Source organism: Miniopterus natalensis, chromosome 1, assembly GCF_054644295.1.
Source record: "Miniopterus natalensis isolate mMinNat1 chromosome 1, mMinNat1.hap1, whole genome shotgun sequence".
In the NCBI taxonomy this organism is placed as follows: Eukaryota; Metazoa; Chordata; class Mammalia; order Chiroptera; family Miniopteridae; genus Miniopterus; species Miniopterus natalensis.
In genome coordinates this window covers 61,708,729-61,727,708 of record NC_142081.1, presented here as the reverse complement: position 1 = coordinate 61,727,708, position 18,980 = coordinate 61,708,729, and the positions used below count along the sequence as shown (strand labels likewise).

General features: G+C 40.0%; 1 long non-coding RNA gene across 1 annotated transcript in view; it reads right to left on the bottom strand.

Annotated features, from left to right (window-relative positions):
- Window positions 1–2,959: 2,959 nt before the first annotated feature.
- LOC107542975 (uncharacterized) overlaps window positions 2,960–18,980 on the bottom strand; it is a 43,051-nt gene continuing 27,030 nt past the window's right edge. The window contains exon 3 of the long non-coding RNA XR_001603761.2: window positions 2,960–3,084. This is a non-coding gene — a long non-coding RNA (uncharacterized LOC107542975). The remainder of the gene's footprint in view (window positions 3,085–18,980) is intronic.

The following is an 18,980-nucleotide window of genomic DNA, read 5'->3' as shown; positions in this document are numbered from 1 at the left end:
AAGAAATAATACCCTTTCAAATCCTTCCTCAACCCCATTCTTTTGGACCCTTGTGGAGTAAGTTTGTAGTCATGTAATTGGTTTTGAGACAGAAACGTTGCATTTTTACCTGGAATCTCTCCAGGAAATATATCTATTAACTCTATGTGCCTTAGTCAAAATTTTCAAACATTGTATCTTATTACATCAAGTAAGAATAAAATATGACCTCCACTCTTTAAAAGCTTCCTTCCTAACTGGGAAGGCAACCAACACACGAAACTGCAGGAGCATAGAGACAGCATTAACCACAAGTGCTACAGACGCGCAGTAAATGAAGACTCACCAGGGGCTAGACTAATACATTCGATAAGCCTTGTAGTAAAACAAGCAAAAAACTAGAACAAAGCAGGCATTCCAGGGAGAAAAAAAATCACCATTAATAAAGAAAAGCATGCGATAAAAGTGATCGTCATATTTTAACTAGCACCTCAAATTATCTCTTCTCTCCATTTCTATCACTGTAGCCTTCGTCCCTTCAGGCCAGCACTCTCCCTCACCTTGATTAATAACCTCTCGGTTGGTCTACCTACGTTTATTATCCCTCCCCTCCACCAGTTTCTCTCAGCTTATTCTTGTCTGGATGATCCTCCCCTCCAGATTCATCTTTAGTTGTTTTTCCTATTCCGTCATCCCAGAAATTCCCCGAAATCTCTGTATCATTTTGCCTCCTTTCCGTGCACTGTTCTCCACCCGACTCTCCTGCTCCCTCCTCGCCTTCACCTGGTGTGTGTGATGGTGCCTCTGCACTCTACCCATCCTCATCGCCTCCTCGTGTACCTTCCTCTGTACAGCAAAGCCTAGAAAGCTAACAATCACATTCCCAGACCCTGGGCGTGAAAGAGCTGTCATGCATCAGATACCATCACTCAGAGATCAGAAGGTGAAAACGAAGGAGCCCACTCCCGCGGTGGCTGTGTCCTGTGGGCGAGGGAAGCCGGGCGGATACGGACATTTCTGCGCCCAGCTGCCTGGGCGGTGTGGGCAGCGGGGTGGAGTCAGCTGCCTCATTCCAGCTTCCTGACCTCTGGTTTCAGTCGCAGCATCCTGCTTTTGAAATCAGTTGGCTCACTGGGCCTTTTGATTCCCACCTCCTAAGTGTGATAAAATAGTAGCTCCCATGATAGGTGGCGTTCTGGGAATCATTCCTGGAGACCCGGGGTAGAGCTCATTTTTCTAGCTCTTCCAATAATTTCATAGGTATATAAATCCCTATGCTTAATCCCTTTCTGCTTAAAATACTTAATGTGCCTTCTTTTCCCTACGCGAAAGCTTGTTTGGTCCACTCTCTGATGCGAAGTCATTCCATAGGCCCTAATTCAAGTGCCCCTTCATCTAGGAAACCTGCGCTATCCACAAGATGAGCAAAAACCGGAGAGTGTTCTAAGTGCAAGTTCACATTTTCTCCCAGCACTTTCACAGCACCTTGTATGTGCTGCTGTCAGTGTCCATGTGTCCCAGAACAGGAGCTTGTCCTGATACTCTTCTTTCCTCCTTGTTAGACTTCCCTTCTTCTATTCCAGAAGGAGGCACTTTGCCATACCCATTTTGGTACCCAAGCTCCTAGCACAGTCTCCACTACATGATAAAACATCAATGTATGTTAAATGAATTAAGGACTACATGGAGGGATGGAGGGATAGAGTATAAATAGCCCTTTACACTAAAGCAAATAACAATCTTTAGTGAATCACTATTTTTCTGTTTATATATATATAAACTTATAATTGGGCAGGTTTTTGCTTGTTTGTTTGTTTCTTTGTTTTTTGGTCCTTATACTGAGGATATTTTTAAAATATCTTCAACTAACTCATGGAAGTCAAATAGTAGGACTTTCTCTTTTTTTAACATTATTTTTGTTGTTGACACTATTACAGATGTCCCCATCTCCCCCCCCCCCATTTGCCCACCTCCACCCAAGGCCTACCCCCTCCTTCCCTCTGGCCGTCACCACACGGTTGTCTGTGTCTGCGGGTTACACATGTAAGTTCTTTGTCTCATCTCTTCACCTTCTGTTGTCTAGTCCTCTTGTCCCCTCTCCTCTGACAGCTGCCAGTCTGTTCCATGGATCCATGCCTCTGGTTCTATTTTGTTCATCAGTTTATTTTGTTCCTTAGATTCCACATCTAAGTGAGATCATACAGTAGGACTTGCTTAACTTTCCTTTCTGAAGCAGTGTTACAAAGAAGAAAGTATACAATTGCCTGGGTATTTTCCCCACATTTAGTTTCACAAATGAGGGACCAGAAAAACAAAGGTAGAGAGGTGTTTTCCTCTTATCTTAATGTAAAATATTGCCCTATAATAAGGACTACATTGGAATAGTACTTAATTGGAATAAAAATAAGAAAAAAATGTATCTAAAAAGATAGATTGTATATCTATTAAATACAGTAGTTACTAGTAACAGTAACTATGTTAGTATATATATCTTTTTCACTTTATAGTCAGGAAATTGAGCTTTAGCTGATAAGGGTCAGAAGAGCTGGGATTCAAACCTGACTCTTTCAAGAGACATACTTTAAATATAAAGACACAGAAAAGTTAAATGTACAAGGATTGAAAAGATATGCCATGCCAGCTTTACCCAAAAGAAAACTGGCATAGTATAACAATATCAGATTGAGAAGACTCTAAGGCAAGAAGTATAACTGGAAATAAAGAGAAATATTTTATATTCACAGAAATATCAATTCAACAGAAATCATAAATTTCTAGGCATTTAATAACAGTGTCAAATGTATAAAGCAAATAGTCAAATTCATAGTCATAACTAACAATTTTAACATTTTTTCAGTAACTAATAGACTAGGCAGATAATAAAATCAGTAAGGATATATAAGATTTTAACAAAATGATTAAAAACTTGATATAATAATATATGTAACACTGTATATGTAAAACCAACAACTTTGTAACACACACTCTTTATATTTGCACTTAGAACACTTACTAAAATAGATTTTGCACTGGGCCATAAAGTCTCAACAAATTTCAGAGGATACAATCACACAGAGCAAGCTCTTGGGCCACAGTGGAATTAACCTAGAAATCAATAACAGAGAAGTAACCAAAATATCCCAGAAATCGCAGTGGAAACAAAGTGAAAATAAAGACTTCACATATCAATACTTGTGGTATGCAGCTAAAGCAGTGCTGAAAAGGAAATATATGACTTTAAATGCATATGTCAGAAAGAAGGAAAGGCTAAATATCAAGGATACAAGCTTACATCTCAAAAAACTAGGCTGAAAAACAAAACACAACACAACCACCCAGCATATTAACCTCAAAGGAGGTAAGAGCAGAAACCAATAAAATAGAAAGCAAACAGACTAGAGAAAATTAACAAAGGCAAAAGATGGCTCTTTGAAAACAAATTTAAAAATTGATAAACCCCAAGGAAGATTAATAATAATAATAATAAAACAAAAAGAAAATACAACTTGTTAATGCTATACCTAAAAGGGAGAACATCTCTACAGGGTCACAGACATTAAAAAGATAATAAACAGATAATAAATGAATTTGAATGAAACATAAATTTCTTGAAAGACACAATTTATGAAAAAATGACTAAAAAATAAATAGAAAATCTTAATAGTTCTGTGGGTATCAAAGAAATTGAATCCATACTTAAAACAATGAAAAACTCCAGGTCCAGATGGTTCACCATTAAATTCTTGCAAGTGTTGAAGGAAGTAAGAACAATCTCATGCAAACTCTTCCTGATAATAAAAAAGGACTACTTCCCAACTCATTTTACAACCTTGACACTAAATTTGACACTAACATTATAAGGAAGGGAAATTACAGGGCAGTGTCTCTCAGACATAATGCAAGATTCTCAAACAAAACATTAGCCAATTGAATCCACAGAGACATAATTATTATAACTACATCTCAATCAAGTAGAGCTTATTACAAGAATGCAAGGTTGGTAAATATTTCAAAATGAGTAATAATTAATAGAAGAAAAGAGAAACTCTACGTGATTATTTCAATAAAAAAACAAGTCAGCCTCACTTAAATTTGCAGGCTTTAAAAAAGTAAATAGCACTGTATAAATAAGAAATGTATTCAACTAAAAAGAACAGAAAATAATAAAACTGAGTAAAAGTTGCTTAAGGCAAAAGGGATTCATGAAGTGTAGAGGTAGGCAGTTAAAGTTGTTTCAGTATTTAATGGTGTCATCTGGGATCCAGACTCTTTCCATCCATCTGCTCTGATACTTTTCGAAACATCTATAATAGTGCCTGGCACCATAGTAGATGGTCAGTAAACACCTGTTGAATGAAAGAATCAATGTTTTAATCTTCACCCCGAAGTTTATTACCTGATGACCACAAAACTACCCTAATGGCCTCCAGGTTCACGTGCAGGCATGAAGAACAAAGCAGAAAGGAGTGTGGTGCCTATATTCAGAAACCCAGAAACCCTCAGCTTTCATTTCCTTCTATAGAACTGACTCATTGACCACCTGACTGCAAGAGAATTTGGAGAGTAAGTATTTTTAGCTGGGCACATTATCACCCTGAAAAAAACAGAAGTTCTGTTACTAAGGACAAAGAAAGAATAGATACTGGGTCCCTCTGGATAGAAGACACAGTGATAAGCACTGTTAAATCTGCAATATTGGTAAGAAAGGCACCATCTCTGAGGAGACAGAAGTTTCACAAGGAGGTCAGAGAAGTAAAAAAATAGCCATAGTACAGGGAAGAGTAAGAAAACAACCCTGCAAGAGGTTCAAACAAGGTGCTCTGGGAAATCAAAGGCAGAAAACACGGTGTCTATTAGGGAGACCTGAATGGCTTCATAGGCTAAACTTTTTATATATATATTTTTTTTTATTGATTTAAGAGAGAGGAGGGGAGAGGGTGAGAGAGAGAGAGAAACATCCATGATGAGAGAGGCATTGATCAGCTGCCTCCTGCACACCCCCCACTGAGGATCGAGCCCGCAACCCAGGCATGTGCCCTGACCGGGAATTGAACCACGATCTCCTGGATCATAGGGCAACGCTCAACAGCTGAGCCATGCAGACTGGGCTAGAATGAAACTTTTGAAAAAATTTTTAATGGCTAAGATTCTCACAAGTAACAATGAGGAGTAGTATATTCTATCAATAAAAGTACCAGCAAAGGCAATTAAGCAATGTATCTGGTGTCTGAGGAACAGTAAGTGTAGGCTGCAGTATCAGATATTCCTAGGGATCTACTTAGAGATAAAACTAGAAACATAAATTTGGACTATATCATAGAGGCACTGAATGCTGGGTAAAAAATTTAAATTTCAATTGACAAAGAAAAGAGAATGAAGGATTTGGGGTAAGGAAATGACATGATAGATGGGATACTCCCCCCACACCCTCCCCATTTTATTGAGCTATAATTTCATGGTATTGTGATTTATAATAAGATATGTATATTTGGCCTTCATTTCTGTTTCTGGCATAAAGTTCCTAAAATCACTGTGATTAATGTGAAAGTGACAACAGTGTCTTTTGCTATGTTATTGAGGTAACTTTCAGATTACACCTAAGGATGGAAGATGGTTGCCAGAGGAACCAACCATGTGATTAGAAATTTGGAACTTTCAGACCCACACCTCCCCATCTCCCCAACTCCAACATCTTGGGAAGAGGGAAGGGCTGGAAATTGAGCTCCATCACCAATGTCTAATGATTTAATAAACCACGCCTATGTAATGAAGCCTCCAAAAAACCCCAAAAGGATGGGATTTGGAAAGCATCAGGGTTGGTGAACAGGTGGAGTTTCAGACACAGCAACCTCCTGAGAAAAGGCATGGAAGTTCCATGCCTTGGAAGCACCATGCCCTTTCTCCACACCTTGCACTATGCATCTCTTCCATCTGGCTGTTCACGAGCTGTATCCTTTTATAAGAAACCAGTAATGTAGTAAATAGGATGTTTCTCTGAGTTCTGTGAGAGCCTCTAGCAAATTCATCAAACTTGAGAGAGTGGTTGGAATCTCTGATAAACAGCCGGTTGGTCAGAAGCCCATATGACAACATGACTGGCAGCTGACGTCTGAAGTGGTGTGGGGGACAGTCTTATAGGACTGAGGCCTTAATCTGTGAGATCTGATGCTATCTCCAGGTAGTATCAGAATTGAGCTGACTGGTAGGACACCCAGCAGGTGTCAGAGAATGACTTGATGGTGTGGGGAACCACCACCTCCACACACACACACACATTGGAATTGGTAGTAAGACCCTTAAATTTTTATGTAACATTGTATTAATTTAAGGTGTACAAAATAATGATTTGATATAGGTATATATTGAGAAATGATTATAGATATGGTACTTTCGAAAGTTTATTCTGATACATAGAAAGTTTGGAACCAGGAGACAAGTTTCCAGGATATTATAATTGTTTAGGGGAGAGGTCCATGTTCCACTCCTGAAGAAGAACAAAGCAGAAAGTTCTTAGTGCTATAATGGTTTCAGTTAAATGCTAGGGTGAACATGGAAAAGAAAGGCTGAATGAGAGAGATCCTGGAGAGGAAGAACCATTTGGATATGGCAACTAGCTGACTGCTAAGATTAGAGAAAAGGCGGTGACAGTCTTAAATTTTACTAAAAAAGAATTATGATGTCAACAATAAAAGGAGAGGAGATGCTAAGAGGATATCTAAGTGGATTTGTTTAGTCAACCCAAAGATGCCGCTTTAGGATTAATCCACATGAACACAAAGAATTTCTCTGAAGGAGCAAGCCTAGGGAGAAGAAACCCTGGGCAAATTCTTGGAAGGAGTTTGGTGAGTGGAAAATTTAAGAGGAGCTAGTAAAAAAAAAAAAGAGAGAGAGGAAATTTAAGGAGGAAGACTCAGAAATGTGAACATCAGCAGGAAGAGGCCAGGGCCTTTCTTGCACCAAAAACAGAAGAAACAACCTGCCATTTGACCCAGTGATCCCACTTCTAGGAATATATCCTAAGGAACCTGAAACACCAATCGCAAAGAACTTATGCACCCCTATGTTTGTAGCAGCGCAATTTACAATAGCTAAGATCTGAAAACAGCCCAAGTGCCCATCAGTAGATGAGTGGATAAAAAAGCTGTGGCACATTTACACCATGGAATACTACGCAGCTATAAAAAAGAAGGATCTTTTATCCTTTAGCACAGCATGGAGGGAACTAGAAATTATTATGCTAAGTGAAATAAGCCAGTCAGAGAAAGACAAGTACCACAGGATCTCACTTATATGTGGAATATAATAAACAAAATAAACTAATGAACAAAGTGGATCCAGAGACATAGAAGCATGGAACAGACTGAGGGATCTCAGAGGGAAGGTGGGGAGGGAGAAGTGGGTGGGGAGAGATTAATCAAAGAACTTATATGTTTATAAGCATAACCCATGGGAACAGACCCTGGTCTGGGGAAAGCCTAGGGGTGGGATGAATCCGGGGTGGAGGGGACCAATGGGGATAAAAAGGGGACACCTGTAATATCTTCAACAATAAAGATAAAGAGACTTTTTTATTAAAAAAACACACACAGAAGAAACAGATTTTTTGTGCGATATTCACTTATTACCTATACACCTCACCTGTTTCTGAATTCCTTAGAAACAAGAAGTGTCTAAGTCATTCTTGCATTTCCAATGCATAGCTCAATGCCTGCCACTGAACAGTCACAGACAGCAGTCCTCCTTTATCAACAGTTCTGCTTTTCAAGGTTTCAGTTACCCACAGTCCAGAAATATTAAATGGAAACTTCCAGAAATAAACAATTCATAAGTTTTGAATTTCATGCCATTGTAAGTAACTTGATGAAATCGTGTGCCATCCCTCTCCATCCTGCCTGGGATGTGAATCATACCTCTGCCAGCTTATCCATGCTGTATACGTTCCCTACCCATTTGTCACTCAGTATTTGTCTTGGTTTTCTTAGACTGTCATGGTCTCGCAGTGCCTGCGCTCAAGTAACCCTTATTTTACTTAATAACGTCACAGTCACATAACTTTTATTACAGTATATTATTATAATTGTTCTATTTCATTATTAGTTATTGTCAGTCTACTGTGTGTAATTTATATTAAATATTATCATAGGTATGTATGTATGGGGAAATGCACAGTATATATAAAAACACACAGTACTACTCATGGTTTCAGACACCCATTGGGGGTCTTAGGATGTATTCCCTGGTGAGAAGGAGGGACTGCTTAATACAGGCGGAGAGGGAGGTTGGAAGGAAGAAAAGGGGAGTTAGGAATAAAGGAGGAAGAAACTAATCCATTGGGCTGGAGATTAGGAGAGTGTTCTCAATGGAATGGTAGACGTGAAAGCCACATTGCAAGTGGCTACCGGTGTGACAAAGGCAAAATGAAGACGATGGCTACAGGTTGCTTTTCTGGATCGGCTGACAGCAAAGAGAATGGGGGTGAATGGAGAAACATCTGGTTTTTGCTCGCTCGCTTGCTCTCGTTTTGTTTACTGTGATGGGAATACCATTTAAGATATTATTTTGCATTTCCCCTTCTGATATTTATCGCATTCAGTCGGCTCTATCCTTACTCAAAAGTCTTCTCAGTTTCTTTTGTTGTTGTTCTTCCAAACTCTTAAGCCCTTAGGAGAAATTAGGACATGTGTTGTCAAAGGGCCAGTTTCTTGAAGAAAAATGAAGGGGAATATATTTGCCACAGCAGGGCAGGAGAAGAAAATAGAGAGAGAGCTGTCGGTGGGTTCCCGGACAGAGATGGGGCCCTGCCTCCTAGGAACCCCACAGAAAAAGGTAGGACCTGCGAGGCCAGGGCTGTGTGATCTTGCTATGGACACAGGAGCCCGGGCAGGCTCAGCGAAGATGCCCGCGGGCCAAGGAGTGTGGAAGCAGACCCCTCAGTGGCGACCCAGCAGACCAATGCACGAGAGGACAACTGTTGCCTTCATTCTGCTCCGTTCTCAGTCTTCCTACTGCACAGGTCCCACGAGGGAAAAGAGTAAGCCTGAAAAAAGAAAGAAGTTGATTGTAAAAATATGTATATAATTTTGATTAAATTTAAAAAGAAAGAAAAAAGTTAATATTTTTTAACCACGTCAGCAGAGTGGGGCTTCAAGTGAGAAATTAAGTTGCATTATAGAAAGGGCAGAGAGGTAGGTTATCAGCTGAGTTTGTGCACCGAGCTCCACTGGAGTAGTTTGTAGGCAGAGGAGCAGGCGCCTGGAGGACAGCCAGGTGCACAGCTAGAAGCGCCACCCACCCAGCCCGTGCTATGGGCAGTACCCAGCTGAACCGCCCTGAAAGAGAGGCCAGGGTGGCAGAGACAGGAGTTAATGAAAATCTCCTCAGATAGCTTCTGTTTTTTAAGTAGATTTGGGGGCTAAGTCACTGAAAAGAGAGAACAGAAAAAGCTTGGAACATCATTCCTGAGGAGCTGTATGAAAAGATGAATCAGTTTATACACCGGTGAGCAACAAGGAGCACCCGGTGGCCTTTTGAGAACATGAGGTCTGCAGTAATGGAAATAAGCACGTGTTTGTGCATTCATGCATTGATTTTTGTGTGTATTTATATTCTGCCTTGTTTAACAAAGGACAACGGCTGCTCGCAGGGCATACACAAGAACGGTAAAATAAAAAATAAATCAGAAGCAGAGAAAACATATAAATATAGACTGGAATAGAATCACAAGTAGAATGTTCTCAGCAACACAATTCTGTGTGTTTCTCCAGCCAGCACTCAGACACCTGGATCAGGGAATGTTAACAGCTGGGGTGTCTGTGGGAACAGTGCAAGAACAATGGGGAAAGTATGGAACGCAAGCCATTAGCTGCTCATGGCACCGAGCTTTGTCAATTAGGTGAAGTCAAAATGGGTTGGATAGACTGAAAGAACTGGAGAGCGTGGACTGCAGAATACAAGACAAATACTAGGAAGAGGTGGAAGAATGAACAGAAGCTGTGATCAAAGGCTCTGTGGGACAGGCCATATGCTTAGATGCTAGCTAAGGGAAGTGCACTTACGAGAACACTACAAACAAGTCAGCAACGGCATCCTCTACCCCCGAAATCCAGCTCTTCCAGGCTAGGTAATGACAGAACACTCAAACCAACTCTGTGCTTTTAGCTATTGAGTCAATAAACACTTATTGATCATCAACGATGTAATAGGCTAGGTACTAAGGATAAAAATAAATAAGACAAGGTCCTTGAGGCACTCATTGGGGAAGTCAAGGTAAGCAAATAATTGCTAGGCAGAGTAATCAGTTCTGTAGAAGTCGGGGAAGCATCGCCAAAGGGGACCTTTGCCTGCTGTCTTGAAAGATGAATTGGAGTTTCAGGGAGGCAGTGTGACAGTGATAATGTCTAAAGGCTTGGAGACATGAATGAGCATTGTATGTTTTATAAATAAAAAGACAATTCTGTATGGATTCGTCAAAGCACTTGGAAGTGAGTGGTCAATGAGGCTGAAAAGGGAAGGGCCTGTGTATCGCCCTGCAACCTACTGGGACTGAGGAGGACCTGAGGTTTCTATCAGAGACGTGAAAAGGTCAGTGATGTGGGAAGACACCTCTGACAGCAGCATGGAGAATGTGTTGGTGTTGGGAATGAGTAGTCAGGGAGACCCCTGAGGAGCTTCATGAATAGAGAATTAAACTGCAGCGAAGTAATCACAGGTAAAGTGTGCGAAGAGGTACTATAAAGATTGATGGAATTCTCAAGGGTACAGAGAAATGGGCCGCCTTGCTCACTTCTAGGGGACTGCAAAAAGCATGATCTTTCAGGAGGCAGCTGCAGTATTTGCATATAACTTTTAAAATGTTTGCACCCTTTGACCTTATAATTTCATGTTTAAAAATCTACCTTAAGAAAATTATCAGATTTATGTTCAAGGATGTTCACCTCGTGTTATCTAAAATTTAAAGGCATCCTAAATGTGCAATAATGGGAAAACTGTTAAATAAATTATAGGCCATTCATACAATAGATGACTATGTAGTCATTAAAAATTATAATTTGCAAACCATGCAATGGCATGGGAGAAGCTCACAATAGAATATTAAATTAAAAAGGATACAAAGTGATAGTTAATTTTTATTAAAAATATGCATTAATTAAAATATTAGATTATAATTCACCAATATGTTAATTGTGTTCATCTCTGAGTGGTGAGATAATAATTCTTCTCTTTTCATATTTTCCAAATTATATTCAGTGAATATGTATTGCTTATGTAATCAGTTAGTTTTAAAAATAAGTGAATAATATAAAGCAGATTCACAAAAATAAAGAATTTGAGCTACTAGAAAACAAAAGTAGCTGAGAGAGAAGTGAGTCTGTGTTGCAGCCATCAAAGATGAAGCAAGCCTAGATCATCACACCCTCACCGACACTGGCGTCACCACTGCCGAAGATTCAGAATCTAATTACACTGTCTTGTCGCTTCTCTACCCAAGATAAAGGCAGTGGACAAAAGCGTAGCTGCAGTGCTATCGCAGGTATGACCAAGACACGATAGGTGGGTTTCTATGAAGACATTCTTATTACATTTAGTGACATCCCTTTTCATTTTTATATCTTTTATACAGTTTTTAATATAATGTATCCAGATCCCAAAGGGCCAGAAAACTCAGATAACCAGACTTTTCCCCTGGGTTATACAGTGATTGTTACTTTTTATAATGATCGCACTTAAGTGCTGTTAGATATTTAAACATTTATTACTATCCCAAAACCCTTACGTAATGGTCAGAGTAGGGGGATTTTCATCTTCTAATTTTATAAAAATTAGTTCATAGATGACATAATGAACTTAATTATCTAAAATATTAAATTAACCCAGAGACCACCCCCATTCTCTAAGAGTGCTAAGTGAAGTGGAATTTACATAAATTCATCATTTCTTGATTATTTTAGTAGCTGGTTTTTAGGTGTGAACAAACAACGTTGTCCTCCCCTGCAGAAACATTCCTCTCACCCTGACTGGTTTTCTCAGTGGTTAGAGCATCGGCCCTCAGACTGAAGGGTCCGAGATTGGGATGGATTCTGGTCAAGGGCACGCACCTTGGTTGCAAGCTTAACTCCCGCCCCACTTGAAGCAACCAGTCCCTCTCTCTCCCTCTCATTTTCTCTGAAAAGCAATGGTAAAAATATTCTTTGGCGAGTATTAAAAAAAAAAAAAAAAAAATGTTCCTCTCAGTCAGAACCCATGAAGCTGAATTGAACCAGAAGAAAATAATCATCCACGCCGAACAGTCTCTCTCTAAATTCATGACATTAACAACTACTGCTTTCAATTGTGTCATTTATTCTGCCCAGCAATCAGAGAGCCAGTCCCTAGTTCATCTATAAGCCTAGGACCATGATTCCATATTTTCTCCAATCTCCTCAAACTCCCAACACCTCCTCCCCCATCTTCACTCTCAGCTCTTGACCTCGATAGCTCTTTCACTGAGAAAATAGAAACAATCCTAAGAGAACTTCCACAAGTTCCCACCAACACCTCCGCCCGCCCACCAGCATCTGGGCCCTATATGCTGCCTTCCTCTTGTTACCAGGGATGAACTGTCCGTCTTCCTACCTAAAGCTAAACTCTCCACTTGTTCACTAGATCCCAGCCCTTTTCAATATTCAAGAACATTGCTCCAGATAGTCTCCCTTTTTCCTTCTCCTCCATCATGTTTCCTCTTGCCTGCATCTTTCCATCAGCATGTAAACATGATATTATCTCTCTCATCTGTTTTGCCCTCCAGGAACATGTTTATAATTTCCATTCTTCTTTACAGCAATTCCTTTAAGGAGTTATCTATATTCATAGCTCTAAACCCTATTCTACTGACCTCTCTAACCTGCCCCCCGATAATCAGACTTTCGCCCCTTCTAAGCACCAAAACTACGCTTTACCCATAGTGTCCACATTGCTAATCCAGTGGTCAGTCCCTCTAGTTGACTCCTCATAATGTTTAACACCATTGTTCACGCTCTCCCTCTGGAAATATTTTATTGACTCGTCTTCTAGGACATCAGACTTTTGGTTTTCTTCCTGCTTCCCAGTTTTCTCTGCTCATTTTTCCTTATTTCATCAACCCCTGAATACTGAGTATCCCAGGATTCAGTCTTTGGCCTGCTTCTCTTTTTTATATATGTTCACTCCTTTAGTGATTGCAGTTGTTCTCATGGCTTAAAATTCTATCTATATACCAGCAGCCCCTAAGTTTCTATCTCCAGCCCAGACCTCTCCCCCCACCAGACGTGGGTGTCCAGCTGCCTGCCTGGCCTCTCCACTTGGATGCCTAATGGGCATTCCTAACTTGACGTCCCATCTCCCTCATGAAAGACTTGCTCCATGTTCAGTCTTCCTCTTCTTGCTTAGACCAAGGAGTCAACCTTGATTCCCCCTTTTGTCTTACATGTTGGTCCATCAGCAACATCTGTCAGCTCCACTTTCAAAATGTACCCAGAATCTGATGACTGCTCACCTTTTCTACAGCTTCCTCCCTTACCCAAGTCATTATTAGCTCTCTCCTGAGTTATTTTCAAAACCTCCTGATTGGGCTCCCTGGCTCCTCCATTGTGGTCTATTCTCATAGGCACCAGAGAGACCCAAGTCTTTACAATGCCCTACAAGGTCATGCACAATCTCACGCCAAATCTTACCTCTCTGACCTCACTCACTGCTTCAGTCACACTGGTTTTCCTGTTGTTTATCCAACGCACCAGGCACACTCCCTCCTAAAGACCTTTCACTTGCTGTTCTCTCCCTGTTCTTCCCCAGCTATCTCCGTGACTCACTCCCTTGCCTCCTTCGGATCTTTCACAGATGTCACCTGTTCAGTGAGGCATTTCCTGACCATCCTATTTAAAACTGCAACACGCCCTCTCCACCAACACACCCCATCCCTTTTACCTGCTTTATTTTTCTTCTCAGCACTTACCATCACCCATCATATTATATATTTTGTTTATCTGGCTAGGGGTTAGGCTCTGTTTACTGTTTGCTATAGCAGTAGGTGTCAGAGGTTACATTTTCCTCTGGTGTCCTTGCTTTTGCCCCCCTTGTTTTTCATAGGTTTCCCTAAAGACTTCTCAATTACTGCCCGAGATGCACAGTTCTTTCAGCTGTTATTATAAAGAAGTCCTGTTGATGTCGTGATGGTGAGACGTGGGAGGAGAAATATTCTATAGTCCCTGTGATTAGATCTCGGTATTTTATTGAGCTTGTACCCTTGGGCTGTGACCTTCACAAGTGCTTCTCAGTTTTGTTTTAGTTTTTTCCCCCTTAGGACAGACGAGAAGGGTGAAGGGTGCCTGAGTAGGGTCTTTCACTTCCCCTAGGTTAGTTAGTGAAACCCCAGTAGGCTGGGTTCTGGTAAAATAGTTTCTCCTAAGGACAGGTCCTGTTAAGCAGAACAGAATACCCTGGGAATATTTCAGAATAGCTGCTTCCCCCACCCGTTCCAGAAACCCAGGGGGATTTTCCTCTGATCTCAGTCTCCTGGAAGTAAGACATTCAGAAGTGTGGAGGCCTCCCCTAAGGCTGAGCCCCTCTGGAGTTTTTGTCTCTCAGCCGTGTCCACACTGAGCCTCTAGCAATTCATCAATTACACGTTGGGTTTCCTACCCTGGAGCTGGTTCCTGTTCCTGAGCGTCCAGTTCTCTGTATCTGCCTGTTTGTCTCTTGGATTTTGTGAGCAGCAGTTTGCCCTCTGACCTCAGTTCTCTGATGGATCGAAGAAGAGCTGTTGATGTTCAGTTTTTTTCCTGTGTGGAAGGCACAACTTTCAAGTTCTTTATATGCTGGACCAGAAACTGGAAGTCCATATTCCATATTTTTATTCATTTATTTGTCTTTATTACCTTTCTCACCCACTAGAATGTAAGTTCTACAAGGGCAAGGATTTCTGTCTGATTTGTTCATTGCAGCTTCACCAGTGCTTAGAACAGTGTCTGACACATAGTAGGCACTCAGATGATATTTCTTTGAAGAAACTGAATAAATGAAAATAACATACCGTAATAGTTTCTAGCACAGAAGTTTCTCAGTTGGGACCACTGAACAAGAGCCTTCACCTACTTTGTCCCTCTGCCTGAAAGGCCCTTTCTCATTCACTGCACCTCTTTCCCTGGTTAACGCCTGTACCTTCTAGTGTCAGCTTCAACGTCAGTGCCACAGAGCAACCTTTTCTGACCTTCAGGCTAAGGATCATAAGCACTGGTAACCCTGCTATTCCATCTTACACGTATTGTAATTGAATATATAACTACTTATTTAATATTTGTATCTATCACATGATTATAAGTCCCTTAAATGGAAGAACTATATCCCTACTCACTTCAGTACACCTGGCACCTAACAGACTGCTTGACACACAGGAGATGCTCAGTAAATATTTGTTATATAAATAAAGGCAGGTTAAATTGCCCCCTAAACTTAGTGCCTTGAAAACAATAATCCTATGTTACCTCTCAGAGTTTCTATGAATTGGGAATTTGGGCATGGCTTAGCGGAGTGCTCTGGGGGGTGGGGTGGTCTCTCCTTAGGTTCTGGTCAAGACATCAGTCAGGGCTGCTGCTGTCTGAAGGCTCGGCTGAGGCTGAGGGTGCAGGTCTATGGTGCATCTTTCACATGACTGGCAAGTTCGCGCTGGCTGTGGGCAGGTGGTCTCAGTTCCTCCCCATAGGAGCGTCTTTCAGGGCTATTTGGATACCCTCCCCACATGAAAGCTAGCCTCGCCCAGGTGGGCAGTCCCAGAGAGAGCAAAAGGAAAGGTTAATGCTTTTCTTATAACCTAGCCTCAGAAGTCACATGTCATGACTCCTGCCACATTCTGGTTATTAAAAGGAAGTCCCTACATCTGGTTCACATTTAGGTGGCAGATAATTAGACTCTCCACCTTTGCAAGAAATTGTGTCCAAAAATTTGTGGATGTATTTTAAAACCAGCACATAACCATGCAACAAGTTAATGTATAAGGGGATGAAGAAGAATTTGATGTAGAGACTCAAAATCAGTGTTCCTAGTTTCATAATAGAGAAGGAAAATAACTCTACAAAGGTGTAAGAGCAATGTAATAAAGAATCAAACAGTATATTAATATCTGGAGAGATTACTTCTTTATATTAATATCAACATAGATACAGGTACCACATCCTAGAAGGTCAAGGCCAACAGCCATAGTTCTGCAAATAAAGATGATAGATGATGATAGATAGATAGATAGATAGATAGATAGATAGATAGATAGATAGATAGATAGATGATAGATAGATGATAGATAGATAGATGATATAGATAGATAGATAGATAGATAGATAGATAGATAGATAGATAGATAGATAGATGATAGATAGATGATGATAGATGATGATAGATATAGAGAGATAGATAGATGATAGATAGATAGATAGATAGATAGATAGATAGATAGATAGATAGATAGATGATAGATAGATAGATAGATAGATAGATGATAGATAGATGATAGATAGATAGATAGATAGATAGATAGATAGATAGATAGATAGATGATAGATGATGATAGATGATGATAGATATAGAGAGATAGATAGATAGATGATAGATAGATGATAGATAGATAGATAGATAGATAGATAGATAGATAGATAGATAGATAGATAGATGATACAGATAGATCTATCATCAGTGGATAATGCAATGAATGAAATAGTTGCAAAATAATAACACTTCCCATCCTTGCAGGGGTTACAATATCCCTGTAAATATATGAAAAAGAAAATCTTCAGCCTGTCCACACATTGTTGGAGTTGCTGGTGGAAGGCAGGGGGCTCATAGAATTACTTTCTCTTACTATTCATATAAGCCAAATATCTGATCCTAAGATTGAAAAATTAGGTGAATGAAGTATAAGGCTAGAATTTGAAAAGGTATAAATTACATAATCTATTGTAATAGTCCCACCAGATATATTGCCAAGAAGAACTTTAGGACAAGCCAAGGTCCCTAACCCACTTCTTGTGGAGAAGAGGTTAGTCTTGGTGTCTCAGCTCTCTTCTGGTTTGGGGATATGCTTTCTGTCTGCTAAAAAATCCCTCTCTACTTTGAATTGACTGCTGCTGTCTTCTTCCCTTCCTTTCCTGGGCCATTTTGAGCACGGAAAAATGGTTTGCAGATCAACTAAATAATAAATAGCTCACACCACATAAGAAATATGTGCACATAGAAATGGTCGTGATTCATTGTGGATGAAAAGTTCAGTTTAAGATATACTTATGTCCGCTTGTGTCTGAATGGATTCCTTTTTCATCTGAATTCCTACTCAGTGAACATTTCACTTAAGTGGCTTTTTCATGTAACAAAACTTGATCCTGTAGGTACTCAAACATTGTTACTTTAATCATCGTTAATGGACATTTTTTAAACTACTATAGATTGTTCTACATTTTTTAACTAAGTACATGAAATCTTAAATTTTGCTTGATGGTTCCAGATGGTCGTTATGATGATTAAAGGCTGGTCTGCATTTTACAAGGCAACCTAGTGCAACAGGTATATTATGAGATTGGGAATCACAACAATGACTTCATCAAGTTCTTCAACCTCCCTGACACACGGTTGCCTTCTCTGTAAAAAGGAAATAATATCTTCCCTGGACTTCTCAGTGATTATGGTAACTATTAAATTATATAACATATGTAAATGTTACCAATAAACTATTGACTATAAAAAAGTTGATACTAAAATAAGGGGCCATTTTAGCCCAAGAAGTGCTATGCAACTATGATTTGGATGTTTTTGTGTTTACTGTATACAAATCATGATTCCCCACAGCAGTTAAATTATGTTTCAAGTTGCAGTAAACAGATTCTGAGTAAATGGATTCATCTATAGAAAAAAACCTTTTAATTCTATGGCTTTTATAATACCCATTTTTTGGTATGTGGATTCTCTTTTGGCTTATTTTTTCCTTCTTTGGTCTATCTGGCCAGTGGAATTTGCTAGCTGAATGACCTCTGAATAACTGAAGTGGTATAATCTGTGTCTCTTTTTCTAACATAAATGCAAATGCCATGAATACTTTACTTGGTACAATATTTCCCAAGTTGATTATCTCTGAAAATAGACATAGGCATATAAAAATATGGCCAACACTGACCATGGCCAACATGGTTAAGTTTCCCAAGCATTTGGAAAAAGTACGGCCTTGCTACATTTCTAGTATTATCATCAGCTTTTACTGTATTGATTTCTAAAATGCTTTAGCCTTGGCCAGCCACATTACTAACAGAGTGGGTGGTATTTCGGGCATTATCACTCCAGACCAGTTTTAAACGCCATGTGTCTCTTCTCCAGAGAAAACCTTCAACCTCACCTTCACAATTCCATCACAGAGCTAAAAAGACAACTGAACTATGGAGGTTCTAGGCTCCAAATTGGGCAGTGATTCTAAAAGTCATTTCAGAGCAATGTCTAAGACAGTAGCTTCTAAACACAGGACTGTGGCCCAGAGCACCAGAATTAGCTGGCAAGCTTATTGCTTGTTCTGACCTTACAGTATTGAGGCCAAGTCTCTTGAAGATGAAGCATAGGTACTTGTATTTTCAAGAAAACATGCAAGTGCCTGTTGTGAGGAGGTCGCATTTGAGAATCACTGGTGCCCACTGCTTTGCATTGTCTCACTGTTGATAGAATGTTCCACAGAGGCACAGGATTCTGCCATTCTCCCACCCCAATAAATACCCATCAAAAATGAGAATGACTGTGATTGTCATTTCTTCAGCAAGTATTTGCTAAACTCCTACCACATGCACTGTGATGGGTGCCAGCTTTACAGCAGTGAATAAAGCTGTATGGTCTCTTTCATCACGAAGCTTAAAATCCTGGGGTAGAAAGAGGGGGAGGTGGTATAGTCAGCAAATGATCGGTCACTCAAATTTCTCTATATCATGGGTGCCATAAAGGAAAACAGTGTGTTTGAGAAAGTATAGCTA